At 51.2% G+C, this 15,639-nt stretch overlaps 54 non-coding genes across 54 annotated transcripts; all 54 read right to left on the reverse strand.

The window, feature by feature from the left end:
• Positions 1 to 46: 46 nt before the first annotated feature.
• Positions 47 to 118, reverse strand: Trnap-ugg (transfer RNA proline (anticodon UGG)). The gene has a single exon. It is a non-coding gene; the product is annotated as a tRNA-Pro (tRNA).
• Positions 119 to 531: 413 nt separating this feature from the next.
• Trnap-cgg (transfer RNA proline (anticodon CGG)) lies at positions 532 to 603 on the reverse strand. The gene has a single exon. It is a non-coding gene; the product is annotated as a tRNA-Pro (tRNA).
• A 147-nt stretch (positions 604 to 750) lies between these two features.
• Trnap-agg (transfer RNA proline (anticodon AGG)) lies at positions 751 to 822 on the reverse strand. The gene has a single exon. It is a non-coding gene; the product is annotated as a tRNA-Pro (tRNA).
• A 91-nt stretch (positions 823 to 913) lies between these two features.
• On the reverse strand, positions 914 to 985 carry Trnap-ugg (transfer RNA proline (anticodon UGG)). The gene has a single exon. It is a non-coding gene; the product is annotated as a tRNA-Pro (tRNA).
• Positions 986 to 1,398: 413 nt separating this feature from the next.
• Trnap-cgg (transfer RNA proline (anticodon CGG)) lies at positions 1,399 to 1,470 on the reverse strand. The gene has a single exon. It is a non-coding gene; the product is annotated as a tRNA-Pro (tRNA).
• A 147-nt stretch (positions 1,471 to 1,617) lies between these two features.
• Positions 1,618 to 1,689, reverse strand: Trnap-agg (transfer RNA proline (anticodon AGG)). Its single transcript has one exon. It is a non-coding gene; the product is annotated as a tRNA-Pro (tRNA).
• A 91-nt stretch (positions 1,690 to 1,780) lies between these two features.
• On the reverse strand, positions 1,781 to 1,852 carry Trnap-ugg (transfer RNA proline (anticodon UGG)). Its single transcript has one exon. It is a non-coding gene; the product is annotated as a tRNA-Pro (tRNA).
• A 413-nt stretch (positions 1,853 to 2,265) lies between these two features.
• On the reverse strand, positions 2,266 to 2,337 carry Trnap-cgg (transfer RNA proline (anticodon CGG)). The gene has a single exon. It is a non-coding gene; the product is annotated as a tRNA-Pro (tRNA).
• Positions 2,338 to 2,484: 147 nt separating this feature from the next.
• Trnap-agg (transfer RNA proline (anticodon AGG)) lies at positions 2,485 to 2,556 on the reverse strand. The gene has a single exon. It is a non-coding gene; the product is annotated as a tRNA-Pro (tRNA).
• A 91-nt stretch (positions 2,557 to 2,647) lies between these two features.
• Positions 2,648 to 2,719, reverse strand: Trnap-ugg (transfer RNA proline (anticodon UGG)). The gene has a single exon. It is a non-coding gene; the product is annotated as a tRNA-Pro (tRNA).
• Positions 2,720 to 3,132: 413 nt separating this feature from the next.
• On the reverse strand, positions 3,133 to 3,204 carry Trnap-cgg (transfer RNA proline (anticodon CGG)). Its single transcript has one exon. It is a non-coding gene; the product is annotated as a tRNA-Pro (tRNA).
• A 147-nt stretch (positions 3,205 to 3,351) lies between these two features.
• Trnap-agg (transfer RNA proline (anticodon AGG)) lies at positions 3,352 to 3,423 on the reverse strand. The gene has a single exon. It is a non-coding gene; the product is annotated as a tRNA-Pro (tRNA).
• A 91-nt stretch (positions 3,424 to 3,514) lies between these two features.
• Positions 3,515 to 3,586, reverse strand: Trnap-ugg (transfer RNA proline (anticodon UGG)). Its single transcript has one exon. It is a non-coding gene; the product is annotated as a tRNA-Pro (tRNA).
• A 413-nt stretch (positions 3,587 to 3,999) lies between these two features.
• Trnap-cgg (transfer RNA proline (anticodon CGG)) lies at positions 4,000 to 4,071 on the reverse strand. Its single transcript has one exon. It is a non-coding gene; the product is annotated as a tRNA-Pro (tRNA).
• Positions 4,072 to 4,218: 147 nt separating this feature from the next.
• Trnap-agg (transfer RNA proline (anticodon AGG)) lies at positions 4,219 to 4,290 on the reverse strand. Its single transcript has one exon. It is a non-coding gene; the product is annotated as a tRNA-Pro (tRNA).
• Positions 4,291 to 4,381: 91 nt separating this feature from the next.
• On the reverse strand, positions 4,382 to 4,453 carry Trnap-ugg (transfer RNA proline (anticodon UGG)). Its single transcript has one exon. It is a non-coding gene; the product is annotated as a tRNA-Pro (tRNA).
• A 413-nt stretch (positions 4,454 to 4,866) lies between these two features.
• Positions 4,867 to 4,938, reverse strand: Trnap-cgg (transfer RNA proline (anticodon CGG)). Its single transcript has one exon. It is a non-coding gene; the product is annotated as a tRNA-Pro (tRNA).
• Positions 4,939 to 5,085: 147 nt separating this feature from the next.
• Positions 5,086 to 5,157, reverse strand: Trnap-agg (transfer RNA proline (anticodon AGG)). The gene has a single exon. It is a non-coding gene; the product is annotated as a tRNA-Pro (tRNA).
• A 91-nt stretch (positions 5,158 to 5,248) lies between these two features.
• Positions 5,249 to 5,320, reverse strand: Trnap-ugg (transfer RNA proline (anticodon UGG)). The gene has a single exon. It is a non-coding gene; the product is annotated as a tRNA-Pro (tRNA).
• Positions 5,321 to 5,733: 413 nt separating this feature from the next.
• On the reverse strand, positions 5,734 to 5,805 carry Trnap-cgg (transfer RNA proline (anticodon CGG)). Its single transcript has one exon. It is a non-coding gene; the product is annotated as a tRNA-Pro (tRNA).
• A 147-nt stretch (positions 5,806 to 5,952) lies between these two features.
• Trnap-agg (transfer RNA proline (anticodon AGG)) lies at positions 5,953 to 6,024 on the reverse strand. Its single transcript has one exon. It is a non-coding gene; the product is annotated as a tRNA-Pro (tRNA).
• A 91-nt stretch (positions 6,025 to 6,115) lies between these two features.
• Trnap-ugg (transfer RNA proline (anticodon UGG)) lies at positions 6,116 to 6,187 on the reverse strand. The gene has a single exon. It is a non-coding gene; the product is annotated as a tRNA-Pro (tRNA).
• Positions 6,188 to 6,600: 413 nt separating this feature from the next.
• Trnap-cgg (transfer RNA proline (anticodon CGG)) lies at positions 6,601 to 6,672 on the reverse strand. The gene has a single exon. It is a non-coding gene; the product is annotated as a tRNA-Pro (tRNA).
• Positions 6,673 to 6,819: 147 nt separating this feature from the next.
• Trnap-agg (transfer RNA proline (anticodon AGG)) lies at positions 6,820 to 6,891 on the reverse strand. The gene has a single exon. It is a non-coding gene; the product is annotated as a tRNA-Pro (tRNA).
• A 91-nt stretch (positions 6,892 to 6,982) lies between these two features.
• On the reverse strand, positions 6,983 to 7,054 carry Trnap-ugg (transfer RNA proline (anticodon UGG)). The gene has a single exon. It is a non-coding gene; the product is annotated as a tRNA-Pro (tRNA).
• Positions 7,055 to 7,467: 413 nt separating this feature from the next.
• On the reverse strand, positions 7,468 to 7,539 carry Trnap-cgg (transfer RNA proline (anticodon CGG)). Its single transcript has one exon. It is a non-coding gene; the product is annotated as a tRNA-Pro (tRNA).
• A 147-nt stretch (positions 7,540 to 7,686) lies between these two features.
• On the reverse strand, positions 7,687 to 7,758 carry Trnap-agg (transfer RNA proline (anticodon AGG)). Its single transcript has one exon. It is a non-coding gene; the product is annotated as a tRNA-Pro (tRNA).
• Positions 7,759 to 7,849: 91 nt separating this feature from the next.
• On the reverse strand, positions 7,850 to 7,921 carry Trnap-ugg (transfer RNA proline (anticodon UGG)). Its single transcript has one exon. It is a non-coding gene; the product is annotated as a tRNA-Pro (tRNA).
• A 413-nt stretch (positions 7,922 to 8,334) lies between these two features.
• Positions 8,335 to 8,406, reverse strand: Trnap-cgg (transfer RNA proline (anticodon CGG)). The gene has a single exon. It is a non-coding gene; the product is annotated as a tRNA-Pro (tRNA).
• Positions 8,407 to 8,553: 147 nt separating this feature from the next.
• On the reverse strand, positions 8,554 to 8,625 carry Trnap-agg (transfer RNA proline (anticodon AGG)). The gene has a single exon. It is a non-coding gene; the product is annotated as a tRNA-Pro (tRNA).
• Positions 8,626 to 8,716: 91 nt separating this feature from the next.
• Trnap-ugg (transfer RNA proline (anticodon UGG)) lies at positions 8,717 to 8,788 on the reverse strand. The gene has a single exon. It is a non-coding gene; the product is annotated as a tRNA-Pro (tRNA).
• Positions 8,789 to 9,201: 413 nt separating this feature from the next.
• Trnap-cgg (transfer RNA proline (anticodon CGG)) lies at positions 9,202 to 9,273 on the reverse strand. Its single transcript has one exon. It is a non-coding gene; the product is annotated as a tRNA-Pro (tRNA).
• A 147-nt stretch (positions 9,274 to 9,420) lies between these two features.
• Positions 9,421 to 9,492, reverse strand: Trnap-agg (transfer RNA proline (anticodon AGG)). The gene has a single exon. It is a non-coding gene; the product is annotated as a tRNA-Pro (tRNA).
• Positions 9,493 to 9,583: 91 nt separating this feature from the next.
• On the reverse strand, positions 9,584 to 9,655 carry Trnap-ugg (transfer RNA proline (anticodon UGG)). The gene has a single exon. It is a non-coding gene; the product is annotated as a tRNA-Pro (tRNA).
• A 413-nt stretch (positions 9,656 to 10,068) lies between these two features.
• Positions 10,069 to 10,140, reverse strand: Trnap-cgg (transfer RNA proline (anticodon CGG)). The gene has a single exon. It is a non-coding gene; the product is annotated as a tRNA-Pro (tRNA).
• A 147-nt stretch (positions 10,141 to 10,287) lies between these two features.
• Positions 10,288 to 10,359, reverse strand: Trnap-agg (transfer RNA proline (anticodon AGG)). Its single transcript has one exon. It is a non-coding gene; the product is annotated as a tRNA-Pro (tRNA).
• Positions 10,360 to 10,450: 91 nt separating this feature from the next.
• Trnap-ugg (transfer RNA proline (anticodon UGG)) lies at positions 10,451 to 10,522 on the reverse strand. The gene has a single exon. It is a non-coding gene; the product is annotated as a tRNA-Pro (tRNA).
• A 413-nt stretch (positions 10,523 to 10,935) lies between these two features.
• Trnap-cgg (transfer RNA proline (anticodon CGG)) lies at positions 10,936 to 11,007 on the reverse strand. The gene has a single exon. It is a non-coding gene; the product is annotated as a tRNA-Pro (tRNA).
• A 147-nt stretch (positions 11,008 to 11,154) lies between these two features.
• Positions 11,155 to 11,226, reverse strand: Trnap-agg (transfer RNA proline (anticodon AGG)). Its single transcript has one exon. It is a non-coding gene; the product is annotated as a tRNA-Pro (tRNA).
• A 91-nt stretch (positions 11,227 to 11,317) lies between these two features.
• On the reverse strand, positions 11,318 to 11,389 carry Trnap-ugg (transfer RNA proline (anticodon UGG)). Its single transcript has one exon. It is a non-coding gene; the product is annotated as a tRNA-Pro (tRNA).
• Positions 11,390 to 11,802: 413 nt separating this feature from the next.
• Trnap-cgg (transfer RNA proline (anticodon CGG)) lies at positions 11,803 to 11,874 on the reverse strand. Its single transcript has one exon. It is a non-coding gene; the product is annotated as a tRNA-Pro (tRNA).
• Positions 11,875 to 12,021: 147 nt separating this feature from the next.
• Positions 12,022 to 12,093, reverse strand: Trnap-agg (transfer RNA proline (anticodon AGG)). The gene has a single exon. It is a non-coding gene; the product is annotated as a tRNA-Pro (tRNA).
• A 91-nt stretch (positions 12,094 to 12,184) lies between these two features.
• Positions 12,185 to 12,256, reverse strand: Trnap-ugg (transfer RNA proline (anticodon UGG)). Its single transcript has one exon. It is a non-coding gene; the product is annotated as a tRNA-Pro (tRNA).
• Positions 12,257 to 12,669: 413 nt separating this feature from the next.
• Trnap-cgg (transfer RNA proline (anticodon CGG)) lies at positions 12,670 to 12,741 on the reverse strand. The gene has a single exon. It is a non-coding gene; the product is annotated as a tRNA-Pro (tRNA).
• A 147-nt stretch (positions 12,742 to 12,888) lies between these two features.
• Positions 12,889 to 12,960, reverse strand: Trnap-agg (transfer RNA proline (anticodon AGG)). The gene has a single exon. It is a non-coding gene; the product is annotated as a tRNA-Pro (tRNA).
• A 91-nt stretch (positions 12,961 to 13,051) lies between these two features.
• On the reverse strand, positions 13,052 to 13,123 carry Trnap-ugg (transfer RNA proline (anticodon UGG)). The gene has a single exon. It is a non-coding gene; the product is annotated as a tRNA-Pro (tRNA).
• Positions 13,124 to 13,536: 413 nt separating this feature from the next.
• On the reverse strand, positions 13,537 to 13,608 carry Trnap-cgg (transfer RNA proline (anticodon CGG)). Its single transcript has one exon. It is a non-coding gene; the product is annotated as a tRNA-Pro (tRNA).
• A 147-nt stretch (positions 13,609 to 13,755) lies between these two features.
• On the reverse strand, positions 13,756 to 13,827 carry Trnap-agg (transfer RNA proline (anticodon AGG)). The gene has a single exon. It is a non-coding gene; the product is annotated as a tRNA-Pro (tRNA).
• Positions 13,828 to 13,918: 91 nt separating this feature from the next.
• On the reverse strand, positions 13,919 to 13,990 carry Trnap-ugg (transfer RNA proline (anticodon UGG)). Its single transcript has one exon. It is a non-coding gene; the product is annotated as a tRNA-Pro (tRNA).
• A 413-nt stretch (positions 13,991 to 14,403) lies between these two features.
• Trnap-cgg (transfer RNA proline (anticodon CGG)) lies at positions 14,404 to 14,475 on the reverse strand. Its single transcript has one exon. It is a non-coding gene; the product is annotated as a tRNA-Pro (tRNA).
• Positions 14,476 to 14,622: 147 nt separating this feature from the next.
• Positions 14,623 to 14,694, reverse strand: Trnap-agg (transfer RNA proline (anticodon AGG)). The gene has a single exon. It is a non-coding gene; the product is annotated as a tRNA-Pro (tRNA).
• A 91-nt stretch (positions 14,695 to 14,785) lies between these two features.
• On the reverse strand, positions 14,786 to 14,857 carry Trnap-ugg (transfer RNA proline (anticodon UGG)). The gene has a single exon. It is a non-coding gene; the product is annotated as a tRNA-Pro (tRNA).
• A 413-nt stretch (positions 14,858 to 15,270) lies between these two features.
• Trnap-cgg (transfer RNA proline (anticodon CGG)) lies at positions 15,271 to 15,342 on the reverse strand. Its single transcript has one exon. It is a non-coding gene; the product is annotated as a tRNA-Pro (tRNA).
• A 147-nt stretch (positions 15,343 to 15,489) lies between these two features.
• Trnap-agg (transfer RNA proline (anticodon AGG)) lies at positions 15,490 to 15,561 on the reverse strand. Its single transcript has one exon. It is a non-coding gene; the product is annotated as a tRNA-Pro (tRNA).
• Between the last annotated feature and the right edge of the window lie 78 nt (positions 15,562 to 15,639).

The raw sequence follows: 15,639 nt of genomic DNA on the forward strand, positions 1-15,639 counted from the left end.
CGCCGTTTCTTCAACAAAACATGCCTGGAATGCAAAAAAGTAAGCAGGGCTTGTCCGGGATTCGAACCCGGGACCTCTCGCACCCAAAGCGAGAATCATACCCCTAGACCAACAAGCCGCCGTCGAGAAATACAGGCCGCATATATCTTTTTATTCTTATTCTTACCTCCTTCTTTTACAGGTTTTCGGACGTCCGTCTTTCAACACCGATTCGCTTCGTATAAGAAATCTAGTACAGCGAGGGTCGGACTCTAAAGCTCTGCCCACCGACTGACCGCTCGTACTCACTTTGATGGGTTCCCAAGCGCGTTGAACATAATGGTGGCTTCTCTTCGGCCGACACGCTTTAGCCGTGATTCGCTCGTGTTAATTGGCCACTCACACAGCCTGTATTGTATAACACGTACGAAGGAGGCAGAGTAACCATTTTCGCTCTCTTTGACCATTTTAGTGCACCGGGCTCAGAATCCCACCGACCCCATGCTTCTCCTTGACCGAGAGGTCAGCTGCGAAAACACATCGATGTAAAATGGGCTTGTCCGGGAATCGAACCCGGGACCTCTCGCACCCGAAGCGAGAATCATACCTCTAGACCAACAAGCCGCCACCTAAGCGCACCTGTAATTAGGTAGATCGTTCTGGACATGGCTTTATCCGACTCGGTATTTATGCGCCACGCTCCTTGGGGATTTGGGGCTCGTCCACATTCGCTAAAATTGCTACAAAGCGTCATACAAACCATCAAAAGTTGGGCTTGTCCGGGATTTGAACCCGGGACCTCTCGCACCCTAAGCGAGAATCATACCCCTAGACCAACAAGCCGCTGCCACCTCCCAGGGCGATGGAAAACACACTCGCTGTCTTCATCGCCGTTTCTTCAACAAAACATGCCTGGAATGCAAAAATGTAAGCAGGGCTTGTCCGGGATTCGAACCCGGGACCTCTCGCACCCAAAGCGAGAATCATACCCCTAGACCAACAAGCCGCCGTCGAGAAATACAGGCCGCATATATCTTTTTATTCTTATTCTTACCTCCTTCTTTTACAGGTTTTCGGACGTCCGTCTTTCAACACCGATTCGCTTCGTATAAGAAATCTAGTACAGCGAGGGTCGGACTCTAAAGCTCTGCCCACCGACTGACCGCTCGTACTCACTTTGATGGGTTCCCAAGCGCGTTGAACATAATGGTGGCTTCTCTTCGGCCGACACGCTTTAGCCGTGATTCGCTCGTGTTAATTGGCCACTCACACAGCCTGTATTGTATAACACGTACGAAGGAGGCAGAGTAACCATTTTCGCTCTCTTTGACCATTTTAGTGCACCGGGCTCAGAATCCCACCGACCCCATGCTTCTCCTTGACCGAGAGGTCAGCTGCGAAAACACATCGATGTAAAATGGGCTTGTCCGGGAATCGAACCCGGGACCTCTCGCACCCGAAGCGAGAATCATACCTCTAGACCAACAAGCCGCCACCTAAGCGCACCTGTAATTAGGTAGATCGTTCTGGACATGGCTTTATCCGACTCGGTATTTATGCGCCACGCTCCTTGGGGATTTGGGGCTCGTCCACATTCGCTAAAATTGCTACAAAGCGTCATACAAACCATCAAAAGTTGGGCTTGTCCGGGATTTGAACCCGGGACCTCTCGCACCCTAAGCGAGAATCATACCCCTAGACCAACAAGCCGCTGCCACCTCCCAGGGCGATGGAAAACACACTCGCTGTCTTCATCGCCGTTTCTTCAACAAAACATGCCTGGAATGCAAAAAAGTAAGCAGGGCTTGTCCGGGATTCGAACCCGGGACCTCTCGCACCCAAAGCGAGAATCATACCCCTAGACCAACAAGCCGCCGTCGAGAAATACAGGCCGCATATATCTTTTTATTCTTATTCTTACCTCCTTCTTTTACAGGTTTTCGGACGTCCGTCTTTCAACACCGATTCGCTTCGTATAAGAAATCTAGTACAGCGAGGGTCGGACTCTAAAGCTCTGCCCACCGACTGACCGCTCGTACTCACTTTGATGGGTTCCCAAGCGCGTTGAACATAATGGTGGCTTCTCTTCGGCCGACACGCTTTAGCCGTGATTCGCTCGTGTTAATTGGCCACTCACACAGCCTGTATTGTATAACACGTACGAAGGAGGCAGAGTAACCATTTTCGCTCTCTTTGACCATTTTAGTGCACCGGGCTCAGAATCCCACCGACCCCATGCTTCTCCTTGACCGAGAGGTCAGCTGCGAAAACACATCGATGTAAAATGGGCTTGTCCGGGAATCGAACCCGGGACCTCTCGCACCCGAAGCGAGAATCATACCTCTAGACCAACAAGCCGCCACCTAAGCGCACCTGTAATTAGGTAGATCGTTCTGGACATGGCTTTATCCGACTCGGTATTTATGCGCCACGCTCCTTGGGGATTTGGGGCTCGTCCACATTCGCTAAAATTGCTACAAAGCGTCATACAAACCATCAAAAGTTGGGCTTGTCCGGGATTTGAACCCGGGACCTCTCGCACCCTAAGCGAGAATCATACCCCTAGACCAACAAGCCGCTGCCACCTCCCAGGGCGATGGAAAACACACTCGCTGTCTTCATCGCCGTTTCTTCAACAAAACATGCCTGGAATGCAAAAAAGTAAGCAGGGCTTGTCCGGGATTCGAACCCGGGACCTCTCGCACCCAAAGCGAGAATCATACCCCTAGACCAACAAGCCGCCGTCGAGAAATACAGGCCGCATATATCTTTTTATTCTTATTCTTACCTCCTTCTTTTACAGGTTTTCGGACGTCCGTCTTTCAACACCGATTCGCTTCGTATAAGAAATCTAGTACAGCGAGGGTCGGACTCTAAAGCTCTGCCCACCGACTGACCGCTCGTACTCACTTTGATGGGTTCCCAAGCGCGTTGAACATAATGGTGGCTTCTCTTCGGCCGACACGCTTTAGCCGTGATTCGCTCGTGTTAATTGGCCACTCACACAGCCTGTATTGTATAACACGTACGAAGGAGGCAGAGTAACCATTTTCGCTCTCTTTGACCATTTTAGTGCACCGGGCTCAGAATCCCACCGACCCCATGCTTCTCCTTGACCGAGAGGTCAGCTGCGAAAACACATCGATGTAAAATGGGCTTGTCCGGGAATCGAACCCGGGACCTCTCGCACCCGAAGCGAGAATCATACCTCTAGACCAACAAGCCGCCACCTAAGCGCACCTGTAATTAGGTAGATCGTTCTGGACATGGCTTTATCCGACTCGGTATTTATGCGCCACGCTCCTTGGGGATTTGGGGCTCGTCCACATTCGCTAAAATTGCTACAAAGCGTCATACAAACCATCAAAAGTTGGGCTTGTCCGGGATTTGAACCCGGGACCTCTCGCACCCTAAGCGAGAATCATACCCCTAGACCAACAAGCCGCTGCCACCTCCCAGGGCGATGGAAAACACACTCGCTGTCTTCATCGCCGTTTCTTCAACAAAACATGCCTGGAATGCAAAAAAGTAAGCAGGGCTTGTCCGGGATTCGAACCCGGGACCTCTCGCACCCAAAGCGAGAATCATACCCCTAGACCAACAAGCCGCCGTCGAGAAATACAGGCCGCATATATCTTTTTATTCTTATTCTTACCTCCTTCTTTTACAGGTTTTCGGACGTCCGTCTTTCAACACCGATTCGCTTCGTATAAGAAATCTAGTACAGCGAGGGTCGGACTCTAAAGCTCTGCCCACCGACTGACCGCTCGTACTCACTTTGATGGGTTCCCAAGCGCGTTGAACATAATGGTGGCTTCTCTTCGGCCGACACGCTTTAGCCGTGATTCGCTCGTGTTAATTGGCCACTCACACAGCCTGTATTGTATAACACGTACGAAGGAGGCAGAGTAACCATTTTCGCTCTCTTTGACCATTTTAGTGCACCGGGCTCAGAATCCCACCGACCCCATGCTTCTCCTTGACCGAGAGGTCAGCTGCGAAAACACATCGATGTAAAATGGGCTTGTCCGGGAATCGAACCCGGGACCTCTCGCACCCGAAGCGAGAATCATACCTCTAGACCAACAAGCCGCCACCTAAGCGCACCTGTAATTAGGTAGATCGTTCTGGACATGGCTTTATCCGACTCGGTATTTATGCGCCACGCTCCTTGGGGATTTGGGGCTCGTCCACATTCGCTAAAATTGCTACAAAGCGTCATACAAACCATCAAAAGTTGGGCTTGTCCGGGATTTGAACCCGGGACCTCTCGCACCCTAAGCGAGAATCATACCCCTAGACCAACAAGCCGCTGCCACCTCCCAGGGCGATGGAAAACACACTCGCTGTCTTCATCGCCGTTTCTTCAACAAAACATGCCTGGAATGCAAAAAAGTAAGCAGGGCTTGTCCGGGATTCGAACCCGGGACCTCTCGCACCCAAAGCGAGAATCATACCCCTAGACCAACAAGCCGCCGTCGAGAAATACAGGCCGCATATATCTTTTTATTCTTATTCTTACCTCCTTCTTTTACAGGTTTTCGGACGTCCGTCTTTCAACACCGATTCGCTTCGTATAAGAAATCTAGTACAGCGAGGGTCGGACTCTATAGCTCTGCCCACCGACTGACCGCTCGTACTCACTTTGATGGGTTCCCAAGCGCGTTGAACATAATGGTGGCTTCTCTTCGGCCGACACGCTTTAGCCGTGATTCGCTCGTGTTAATTGGCCACTCACACAGCCTGTATTGTATAACACGTACGAAGGAGGCAGAGTAACCATTTTCGCTCTCTTTGACCATTTTAGTGCACCGGGCTCAGAATCCCACCGACCCCATGCTTCTCCTTGACCGAGAGGTCAGCTGCGAAAACACATCGATGTAAAATGGGCTTGTCCGGGAATCGAACCCGGGACCTCTCGCACCCGAAGCGAGAATCATACCTCTAGACCAACAAGCCGCCACCTAAGCGCACCTGTAATTAGGTAGATCGTTCTGGACATGGCTTTATCCGACTCGGTATTTATGCGCCACGCTCCTTGGGGATTTGGGGCTCGTCCACATTCGCTAAAATTGCTACAAAGCGTCATACAAACCATCAAAAGTTGGGCTTGTCCGGGATTTGAACCCGGGACCTCTCGCACCCTAAGCGAGAATCATACCCCTAGACCAACAAGCCGCTGCCACCTCCCAGGGCGATGGAAAACACACTCGCTGTCTTCATCGCCGTTTCTTCAACAAAACATGCCTGGAATGCAAAAATGTAAGCAGGGCTTGTCCGGGATTCGAACCCGGGACCTCTCGCACCCAAAGCGAGAATCATACCCCTAGACCAACAAGCCGCCGTCGAGAAATACAGGCCGCATATATCTTTTTATTCTTATTCTTACCTCCTTCTTTTACAGGTTTTCGGACGTCCGTCTTTCAACACCGATTCGCTTCGTATAAGAAATCTAGTACAGCGAGGGTCGGACTCTAAAGCTCTGCCCACCGACTGACCGCTCGTACTCACTTTGATGGGTTCCCAAGCGCGTTGAACATAATGGTGGCTTCTCTTCGGCCGACACGCTTTAGCCGTGATTCGCTCGTGTTAATTGGCCACTCACACAGCCTGTATTGTATAACACGTACGAAGGAGGCAGAGTAACCATTTTCGCTCTCTTTGACCATTTTAGTGCACCGGGCTCAGAATCCCACCGACCCCATGCTTCTCCTTGACCGAGAGGTCAGCTGCGAAAACACATCGATGTAAAATGGGCTTGTCCGGGAATCGAACCCGGGACCTCTCGCACCCGAAGCGAGAATCATACCTCTAGACCAACAAGCCGCCACCTAAGCGCACCTGTAATTAGGTAGATCGTTCTGGACATGGCTTTATCCGACTCGGTATTTATGCGCCACGCTCCTTGGGGATTTGGGGCTCGTCCACATTCGCTAAAATTGCTACAAAGCGTCATACAAACCATCAAAAGTTGGGCTTGTCCGGGATTTGAACCCGGGACCTCTCGCACCCTAAGCGAGAATCATACCCCTAGACCAACAAGCCGCTGCCACCTCCCAGGGCGATGGAAAACACACTCGCTGTCTTCATCGCCGTTTCTTCAACAAAACATGCCTGGAATGCAAAAAAGTAAGCAGGGCTTGTCCGGGATTCGAACCCGGGACCTCTCGCACCCAAAGCGAGAATCATACCCCTAGACCAACAAGCCGCCGTCGAGAAATACAGGCCGCATATATCTTTTTATTCTTATTCTTACCTCCTTCTTTTACAGGTTTTCGGACGTCCGTCTTTCAACACCGATTCGCTTCGTATAAGAAATCTAGTACAGCGAGGGTCGGACTCTAAAGCTCTGCCCACCGACTGACCGCTCGTACTCACTTTGATGGGTTCCCAAGCGCGTTGAACATAATGGTGGCTTCTCTTCGGCCGACACGCTTTAGCCGTGATTCGCTCGTGTTAATTGGCCACTCACACAGCCTGTATTGTATAACACGTACGAAGGAGGCAGAGTAACCATTTTCGCTCTCTTTGACCATTTTAGTGCACCGGGCTCAGAATCCCACCGACCCCATGCTTCTCCTTGACCGAGAGGTCAGCTGCGAAAACACATCGATGTAAAATGGGCTTGTCCGGGAATCGAACCCGGGACCTCTCGCACCCGAAGCGAGAATCATACCTCTAGACCAACAAGCCGCCACCTAAGCGCACCTGTAATTAGGTAGATCGTTCTGGACATGGCTTTATCCGACTCGGTATTTATGCGCCACGCTCCTTGGGGATTTGGGGCTCGTCCACATTCGCTAAAATTGCTACAAAGCGTCATACAAACCATCAAAAGTTGGGCTTGTCCGGGATTTGAACCCGGGACCTCTCGCACCCTAAGCGAGAATCATACCCCTAGACCAACAAGCCGCTGCCACCTCCCAGGGCGATGGAAAACACACTCGCTGTCTTCATCGCCGTTTCTTCAACAAAACATGCCTGGAATGCAAAAAAGTAAGCAGGGCTTGTCCGGGATTCGAACCCGGGACCTCTCGCACCCAAAGCGAGAATCATACCCCTAGACCAACAAGCCGCCGTCGAGAAATACAGGCCGCATATATCTTTTTATTCTTATTCTTACCTCCTTCTTTTACAGGTTTTCGGACGTCCGTCTTTCAACACCGATTCGCTTCGTATAAGAAATCTAGTACAGCGAGGGTCGGACTCTAAAGCTCTGCCCACCGACTGACCGCTCGTACTCACTTTGATGGGTTCCCAAGCGCGTTGAACATAATGGTGGCTTCTCTTCGGCCGACACGCTTTAGCCGTGATTCGCTCGTGTTAATTGGCCACTCACACAGCCTGTATTGTATAACACGTACGAAGGAGGCAGAGTAACCATTTTCGCTCTCTTTGACCATTTTAGTGCACCGGGCTCAGAATCCCACCGACCCCATGCTTCTCCTTGACCGAGAGGTCAGCTGCGAAAACACATCGATGTAAAATGGGCTTGTCCGGGAATCGAACCCGGGACCTCTCGCACCCGAAGCGAGAATCATACCTCTAGACCAACAAGCCGCCACCTAAGCGCACCTGTAATTAGGTAGATCGTTCTGGACATGGCTTTATCCGACTCGGTATTTATGCGCCACGCTCCTTGGGGATTTGGGGCTCGTCCACATTCGCTAAAATTGCTACAAAGCGTCATACAAACCATCAAAAGTTGGGCTTGTCCGGGATTTGAACCCGGGACCTCTCGCACCCTAAGCGAGAATCATACCCCTAGACCAACAAGCCGCTGCCACCTCCCAGGGCGATGGAAAACACACTCGCTGTCTTCATCGCCGTTTCTTCAACAAAACATGCCTGGAATGCAAAAAAGTAAGCAGGGCTTGTCCGGGATTCGAACCCGGGACCTCTCGCACCCAAAGCGAGAATCATACCCCTAGACCAACAAGCCGCCGTCGAGAAATACAGGCCGCATATATCTTTTTATTCTTATTCTTACCTCCTTCTTTTACAGGTTTTCGGACGTCCGTCTTTCAACACCGATTCGCTTCGTATAAGAAATCTAGTACAGCGAGGGTCGGACTCTAAAGCTCTGCCCACCGACTGACCGCTCGTACTCACTTTGATGGGTTCCCAAGCGCGTTGAACATAATGGTGGCTTCTCTTCGGCCGACACGCTTTAGCCGTGATTCGCTCGTGTTAATTGGCCACTCACACAGCCTGTATTGTATAACACGTACGAAGGAGGCAGAGTAACCATTTTCGCTCTCTTTGACCATTTTAGTGCACCGGGCTCAGAATCCCACCGACCCCATGCTTCTCCTTGACCGAGAGGTCAGCTGCGAAAACACATCGATGTAAAATGGGCTTGTCCGGGAATCGAACCCGGGACCTCTCGCACCCGAAGCGAGAATCATACCTCTAGACCAACAAGCCGCCACCTAAGCGCACCTGTAATTAGGTAGATCGTTCTGGACATGGCTTTATCCGACTCGGTATTTATGCGCCACGCTCCTTGGGGATTTGGGGCTCGTCCACATTCGCTAAAATTGCTACAAAGCGTCATACAAACCATCAAAAGTTGGGCTTGTCCGGGATTTGAACCCGGGACCTCTCGCACCCTAAGCGAGAATCATACCCCTAGACCAACAAGCCGCTGCCACCTCCCAGGGCGATGGAAAACACACTCGCTGTCTTCATCGCCGTTTCTTCAACAAAACATGCCTGGAATGCAAAAAAGTAAGCAGGGCTTGTCCGGGATTCGAACCCGGGACCTCTCGCACCCAAAGCGAGAATCATACCCCTAGACCAACAAGCCGCCGTCGAGAAATACAGGCCGCATATATCTTTTTATTCTTATTCTTACCTCCTTCTTTTACAGGTTTTCGGACGTCCGTCTTTCAACACCGATTCGCTTCGTATAAGAAATCTAGTACAGCGAGGGTCGGACTCTATAGCTCTGCCCACCGACTGACCGCTCGTACTCACTTTGATGGGTTCCCAAGCGCGTTGAACATAATGGTGGCTTCTCTTCGGCCGACACGCTTTAGCCGTGATTCGCTCGTGTTAATTGGCCACTCACACAGCCTGTATTGTATAACACGTACGAAGGAGGCAGAGTAACCATTTTCGCTCTCTTTGACCATTTTAGTGCACCGGGCTCAGAATCCCACCGACCCCATGCTTCTCCTTGACCGAGAGGTCAGCTGCGAAAACACATCGATGTAAAATGGGCTTGTCCGGGAATCGAACCCGGGACCTCTCGCACCCGAAGCGAGAATCATACCTCTAGACCAACAAGCCGCCACCTAAGCGCACCTGTAATTAGGTAGATCGTTCTGGACATGGCTTTATCCGACTCGGTATTTATGCGCCACGCTCCTTGGGGATTTGGGGCTCGTCCACATTCGCTAAAATTGCTACAAAGCGTCATACAAACCATCAAAAGTTGGGCTTGTCCGGGATTTGAACCCGGGACCTCTCGCACCCTAAGCGAGAATCATACCCCTAGACCAACAAGCCGCTGCCACCTCCCAGGGCGATGGAAAACACACTCGCTGTCTTCATCGCCGTTTCTTCAACAAAACATGCCTGGAATGCAAAAAAGTAAGCAGGGCTTGTCCGGGATTCGAACCCGGGACCTCTCGCACCCAAAGCGAGAATCATACCCCTAGACCAACAAGCCGCCGTCGAGAAATACAGGCCGCATATATCTTTTTTTTCTTATTCTTACCTCCTTCTTTTACAGGTTTTCGGACGTCCGTCTTTCAACACCGATTCGCTTCGTATAAGAAATCTAGTACAGCGAGGGTCGGACTCTAAAGCTCTGCCCACCGACTGACCGCTCGTACTCACTTTGATGGGTTCCCAAGCGCGTTGAACATAATGGTGGCTTCTCTTCGGCCGACACGCTTTAGCCGTGATTCGCTCGTGTTAATTGGCCACTCACACAGCCTGTATTGTATAACACGTACGAAGGAGGCAGAGTAACCATTTTCGCTCTCTTTGACCATTTTAGTGCACCGGGCTCAGAATCCCACCGACCCCATGCTTCTCCTTGACCGAGAGGTCAGCTGCGAAAACACATCGATGTAAAATGGGCTTGTCCGGGAATCGAACCCGGGACCTCTCGCACCCGAAGCGAGAATCATACCTCTAGACCAACAAGCCGCCACCTAAGCGCACCTGTAATTAGGTAGATCGTTCTGGACATGGCTTTATCCGACTCGGTATTTATGCGCCACGCTCCTTGGGGATTTGGGGCTCGTCCACATTCGCTAAAATTGCTACAAAGCGTCATACAAACCATCAAAAGTTGGGCTTGTCCGGGATTTGAACCCGGGACCTCTCGCACCCTAAGCGAGAATCATACCCCTAGACCAACAAGCCGCTGCCACCTCCCAGGGCGATGGAAAACACACTCGCTGTCTTCATCGCCGTTTCTTCAACAAAACATGCCTGGAATGCAAAAAAGTAAGCAGGGCTTGTCCGGGATTCGAACCCGGGACCTCTCGCACCCAAAGCGAGAATCATACCCCTAGACCAACAAGCCGCCGTCGAGAAATACAGGCCGCATATATCTTTTTATTCTTATTCTTACCTCCTTCTTTTACAGGTTTTCGGACGTCCGTCTTTCAACACCGATTCGCTTCGTATAAGAAATCTAGTACAGCGAGGGTCGGACTCTAAAGCTCTGCCCACCGACTGACCGCTCGTACTCACTTTGATGGGTTCCCAAGCGCGTTGAACATAATGGTGGCTTCTCTTCGGCCGACACGCTTTAGCCGTGATTCGCTCGTGTTAATTGGCCACTCACACAGCCTGTATTGTATAACACGTACGAAGGAGGCAGAGTAACCATTTTCGCTCTCTTTGACCATTTTAGTGCACCGGGCTCAGAATCCCACCGACCCCATGCTTCTCCTTGACCGAGAGGTCAGCTGCGAAAACACATCGATGTAAAATGGGCTTGTCCGGGAATCGAACCCGGGACCTCTCGCACCCGAAGCGAGAATCATACCTCTAGACCAACAAGCCGCCACCTAAGCGCACCTGTAATTAGGTAGATCGTTCTGGACATGGCTTTATCCGACTCGGTATTTATGCGCCACGCTCCTTGGGGATTTGGGGCTCGTCCACATTCGCTAAAATTGCTACAAAGCGTCATACAAACCATCAAAAGTTGGGCTTGTCCGGGATTTGAACCCGGGACCTCTCGCACCCTAAGCGAGAATCATACCCCTAGACCAACAAGCCGCTGCCACCTCCCAGGGCGATGGAAAACACACTCGCTGTCTTCATCGCCGTTTCTTCAACAAAACATGCCTGGAATGCAAAAAAGTAAGCAGGGCTTGTCCGGGATTCGAACCCGGGACCTCTCGCACCCAAAGCGAGAATCATACCCCTAGACCAACAAGCCGCCGTCGAGAAATACAGGCCGCATATATCTTTTTATTCTTATTCTTACCTCCTTCTTTTACAGGTTTTCGGACGTCCGTCTTTCAACACCGATTCGCTTCGTATAAGAAATCTAGTACAGCGAGGGTCGGACTCTAAAGCTCTGCCCACCGACTGACCGCTCGTACTCACTTTGATGGGTTCCCAAGCGCGTTGAACATAATGGTGGCTTCTCTTCGGCCGACACGCTTTAGCCGTGATTCGCTCGTGTTAATTGGCCACTCACACAGCCTGTATTGTATAACACGTACGAAGGAGGCAGAGTAACCATTTTCGCTCTCTTTGACCATTTTAGTGCACCGGGCTCAGAATCCCACCGACCCCATGCTTCTCCTTGACCGAGAGGTCAGCTGCGAAAACACATCGATGTAAAATGGGCTTGTCCGGGAATCGAACCCGGGACCTCTCGCACCCGAAGCGAGAATCATACCTCTAGACCAACAAGCCGCCACCTAAGCGCACCTGTAATTAGGTAGATCGTTCTGGACATGGCTTTATCCGACTCGGTATTTATGCGCCACGCTCCTTGGGGATTTGGGGCTCGTCCACATTCGCTAAAATTGCTACAAAGCGTCATACAAACCATCAAAAGTTGGGCTTGTCCGGGATTTGAACCCGGGACCTCTCGCACCCTAAGCGAGAATCATACCCCTAGACCAACAAGCCGCTGCCACCTCCCAGGGCGATGGAAAACACACTCGCTGTCTTCATCGCCGTTTCTTCAACAAAACATGCCTGGAATGCAAAAAAGTAAGCAGGGCTTGTCCGGGATTCGAACCCGGGACCTCTCGCACCCAAAGCGAGAATCATACCCCTAGACCAACAAGCCGCCGTCGAGAAATACAGGCCGCATATATCTTTTTATTCTTATTCTTACCTCCTTCTTTTACAGGTTTTCGGACGTCCGTCTTTCAACACCGATTCGCTTCGTATAAGAAATCTAGTACAGCGAGGGTCGGACTCTAAAGCTCTGCCCACCGACTGACCGCTCGTACTCACTTTGATGGGTTCCCAAGCGCGTTGAACATAATGGTGGCTTCTCTTCGGCCGACACGCTTTAGCCGTGATTCGCTCGTGTTAATTGGCCACTCACACAGCCTGTATTGTATAACACGTACGAAGGAGGCAGAGTAACCATTTTCGCTCTCTTTGACCATTTTAGTGCACCGGGCTCAGAATCCCACCGACCCCATGCTTCTCCTTGACCGAGAGGTCAGCTGCGAAAACACATCGATGTAAAATGGGCTTGTCCGGGAATCGAACCCGGGACCTCTCGCACCCGAAGCGAGAATCATACCTCTAGACCAACAAGCCGCCACCTAAGCGCACCTGTAATTAGGTAGATCGTTCTGGACATGGCTTTATCCGACTCGGTATTTATGCGCCACGCTCCTTGGGGATTTGGGGCTCGTCCACATTCGCTAAAATTGCTACAAAGCGTCATACAAACCATCAAAAGTTGGGCTTGTCCGGGATTTGAACCCGGGACCTCTCGCACCCTAAGCGAGAATCATACCCCTAGACCAACAAGCCGCTGCCACCTCCCAGGGCGATGGAAAACACACTCGCTGTCTTCATCGCCGTTTCTTCAACAAAACATGCCTGGAATGCAAAAAAGTAAGCAGGGCTTGTCCGGGATTCGAACCCGGGACCTCTCGCACCCAAAGCGAGAATCATACCCCTAGACCAACAAGCCGCCGTCGAGAAATACAGGCCGCATATATCTTTTTATTCTTATTCTTACCTCCTTCTTTTACAGGTTTTCGGACGTCCGTCTTTCAACACCGATTCGCTTCGTATAAGAAATCTAGTACAGCGAGGGTCGGACTCTAAAGCTCTGCCCACCGACTGACCGCTCGTACTCACTTTGATGGGTTCCCAAGCGCGTTGAACATAATGGTGGCTTCTCTTCGGCCGACACGCTTTAGCCGTGATTCGCTCGTGTTAATTGGCCACTCACACAGCCTGTATTGTATAACACGTACGAAGGAGGCAGAGTAACCATTTTCGCTCTCTTTGACCATTTTAGTGCACCGGGCTCAGAATCCCACCGACCCCATGCTTCTCCTTGACCGAGAGGTCAGCTGCGAAAACACATCGATGTAAAATGGGCTTGTCCGGGAATCGAACCCGGGACCTCTCGCACCCGAAGCGAGAATCATACCTCTAGACCAACAAGCCGCCACCTAAGCGCACCTGTAATTAGGTAGATCGTTCTGGACATGGCTTTATCCGACTCGGTATTTATGCGCCACGCTCCTTGGGGATTTGGGGCTCGTCCACATTCGCTAAAATTGCTACAAAGCGTCATACAAACCATCAAAAGTTGGGCTTGTCCGGGATTTGAACCCGGGACCTCTCGCACCCTAAGCGAGAATCATACCCCTAGACCAACAAGCCGCTGCCACCTCCCAGGGCGATGGAAAACACACTCGCTGTCTTCATCGCCGTTTCTTCAACAAAACATGCCTGGAATGCAAAAAAGTAAGCAGGGCTTGTCCGGGATTCGAACCCGGGACCTCTCGCACCCAAAGCGAGAATCATACCCCTAGACCAACAAGCCGCCGTCGAGAAATACAGGCCGCATATATCTTTTTATTCTTATTCTTACCTCCTTCTTTTACAGGTTTTCGGACGTCCGTCTTTCAACACCGATTCGCTTCGTATAAGAAATCTAGTACAGCGAGGGTCGGACTCTAAAGCTCTGCCCACCGACTGACCGCTCGTACTCACTTTGATGGGTTCCCAAGCGCGTTGAACATAATGGTGGCTTCTCTTCGGCCGACACGCTTTAGCCGTGATTCGCTCGTGTTAATTGGCCACTCACACAGCCTGTATTGTATAACACGTACGAAGGAGGCAGAGTAACCATTTTCGCTCTCTTTGACCATTTTAGTGCACCGGGCTCAGAATCCCACCGACCCCATGCTTCTCCTTGACCGAGAGGTCAGCTGCGAAAACACATCGATGTAAAATGGGCTTGTCCGGGAATCGAACCCGGGACCTCTCGCACCCGAAGCGAGAATCATACCTCTAGACCAACAAGCCGCCACCTAAGCGCACCTGTAATTAGGTAGATCGTTCTGGACATGGCTTTATCCGACTCGGTATTTATGCGCCACGCTCCTTGGGGATTTGGGGCTCGTCCACATTCGCTAAAATTGCTACAAAGCGTCATACAAACCATCAAAAGTTGGGCTTGTCCGGGATTTGAACCCGGGACCTCTCGCACCCTAAGCGAGAATCATACCCCTAGACCAACAAGCCGCTGCCACCTCCCAGGGCGATGGAAAACACACTCGCTGTCTTCATCGCCGTTTCTTCAACAAAACATGCCTGGAATGCAAAAAAGTAAGCAGGGCTTGTCCGGGATTCGAACCCGGGACCTCTCGCACCCAAAGCGAGAATCATACCCCTAGACCAACAAGCCGCCGTCGAGAAATACAGGCCGCATATATCTTTTTATTCTTATTCTTACCTCCTTCTTTTACAGGTTTTCGGACGTCCGTCTTTCAACACCGATTCGCTTCGTATAAGAAATCTAGTACAGCGAGGGTCGGACTCTAAAGCTCTGCCCACCGACTGACCGCTCGTACTCACTTTGATGGGTTCCCAAGCGCGTTGAACATAATGGTGGCTTCTCTTCGGCCGACACGCTTTAGCCGTGATTCGCTCGTGTTAATTGGCCACTCACACAGCCTGTATTGTATAACACGTACGAAGGAGGCAGAGTAACCATTTTCGCTCTCTTTGACCATTTTAGTGCACCGGGCTCAGAATCCCACCGACCCCATGCTTCTCCTTGACCGAGAGGTCAGCTGCGAAAACACATCGATGTAAAATGGGCTTGTCCGGGAATCGAACCCGGGACCTCTCGCACCCGAAGCGAGAATCATACCTCTAGACCAACAAGCCGCCACCTAAGCGCACCTGTAATTAGGTAGATCGTTCTGGACATGGCTTTATCCGACTCGGTATTTATGCGCCACGCTCCTTGGGGATTTGGGGCTCGTCCACATTCGCTAAAATTGCTACAAAGCGTCATACAAACCATCAAAAGTTGGGCTTGTCCGGGATTTGAACCCGGGACCTCTCGCACCCTAAGCGAGAATCATACCCCTAGACCAACAAGCCGCTGCCACCTCCCAGGGCGATGGAAAACACACTCGCTGTCTTCATCGCCGTTTCTTCAACAAAACATGCCTGGAATGC

This window comes from Patella vulgata, chromosome 8 (genome assembly GCF_932274485.2).
Source record: "Patella vulgata chromosome 8, xgPatVulg1.2, whole genome shotgun sequence".
In the NCBI taxonomy this organism is placed as follows: Eukaryota; Metazoa; Mollusca; class Gastropoda; family Patellidae; genus Patella; species Patella vulgata.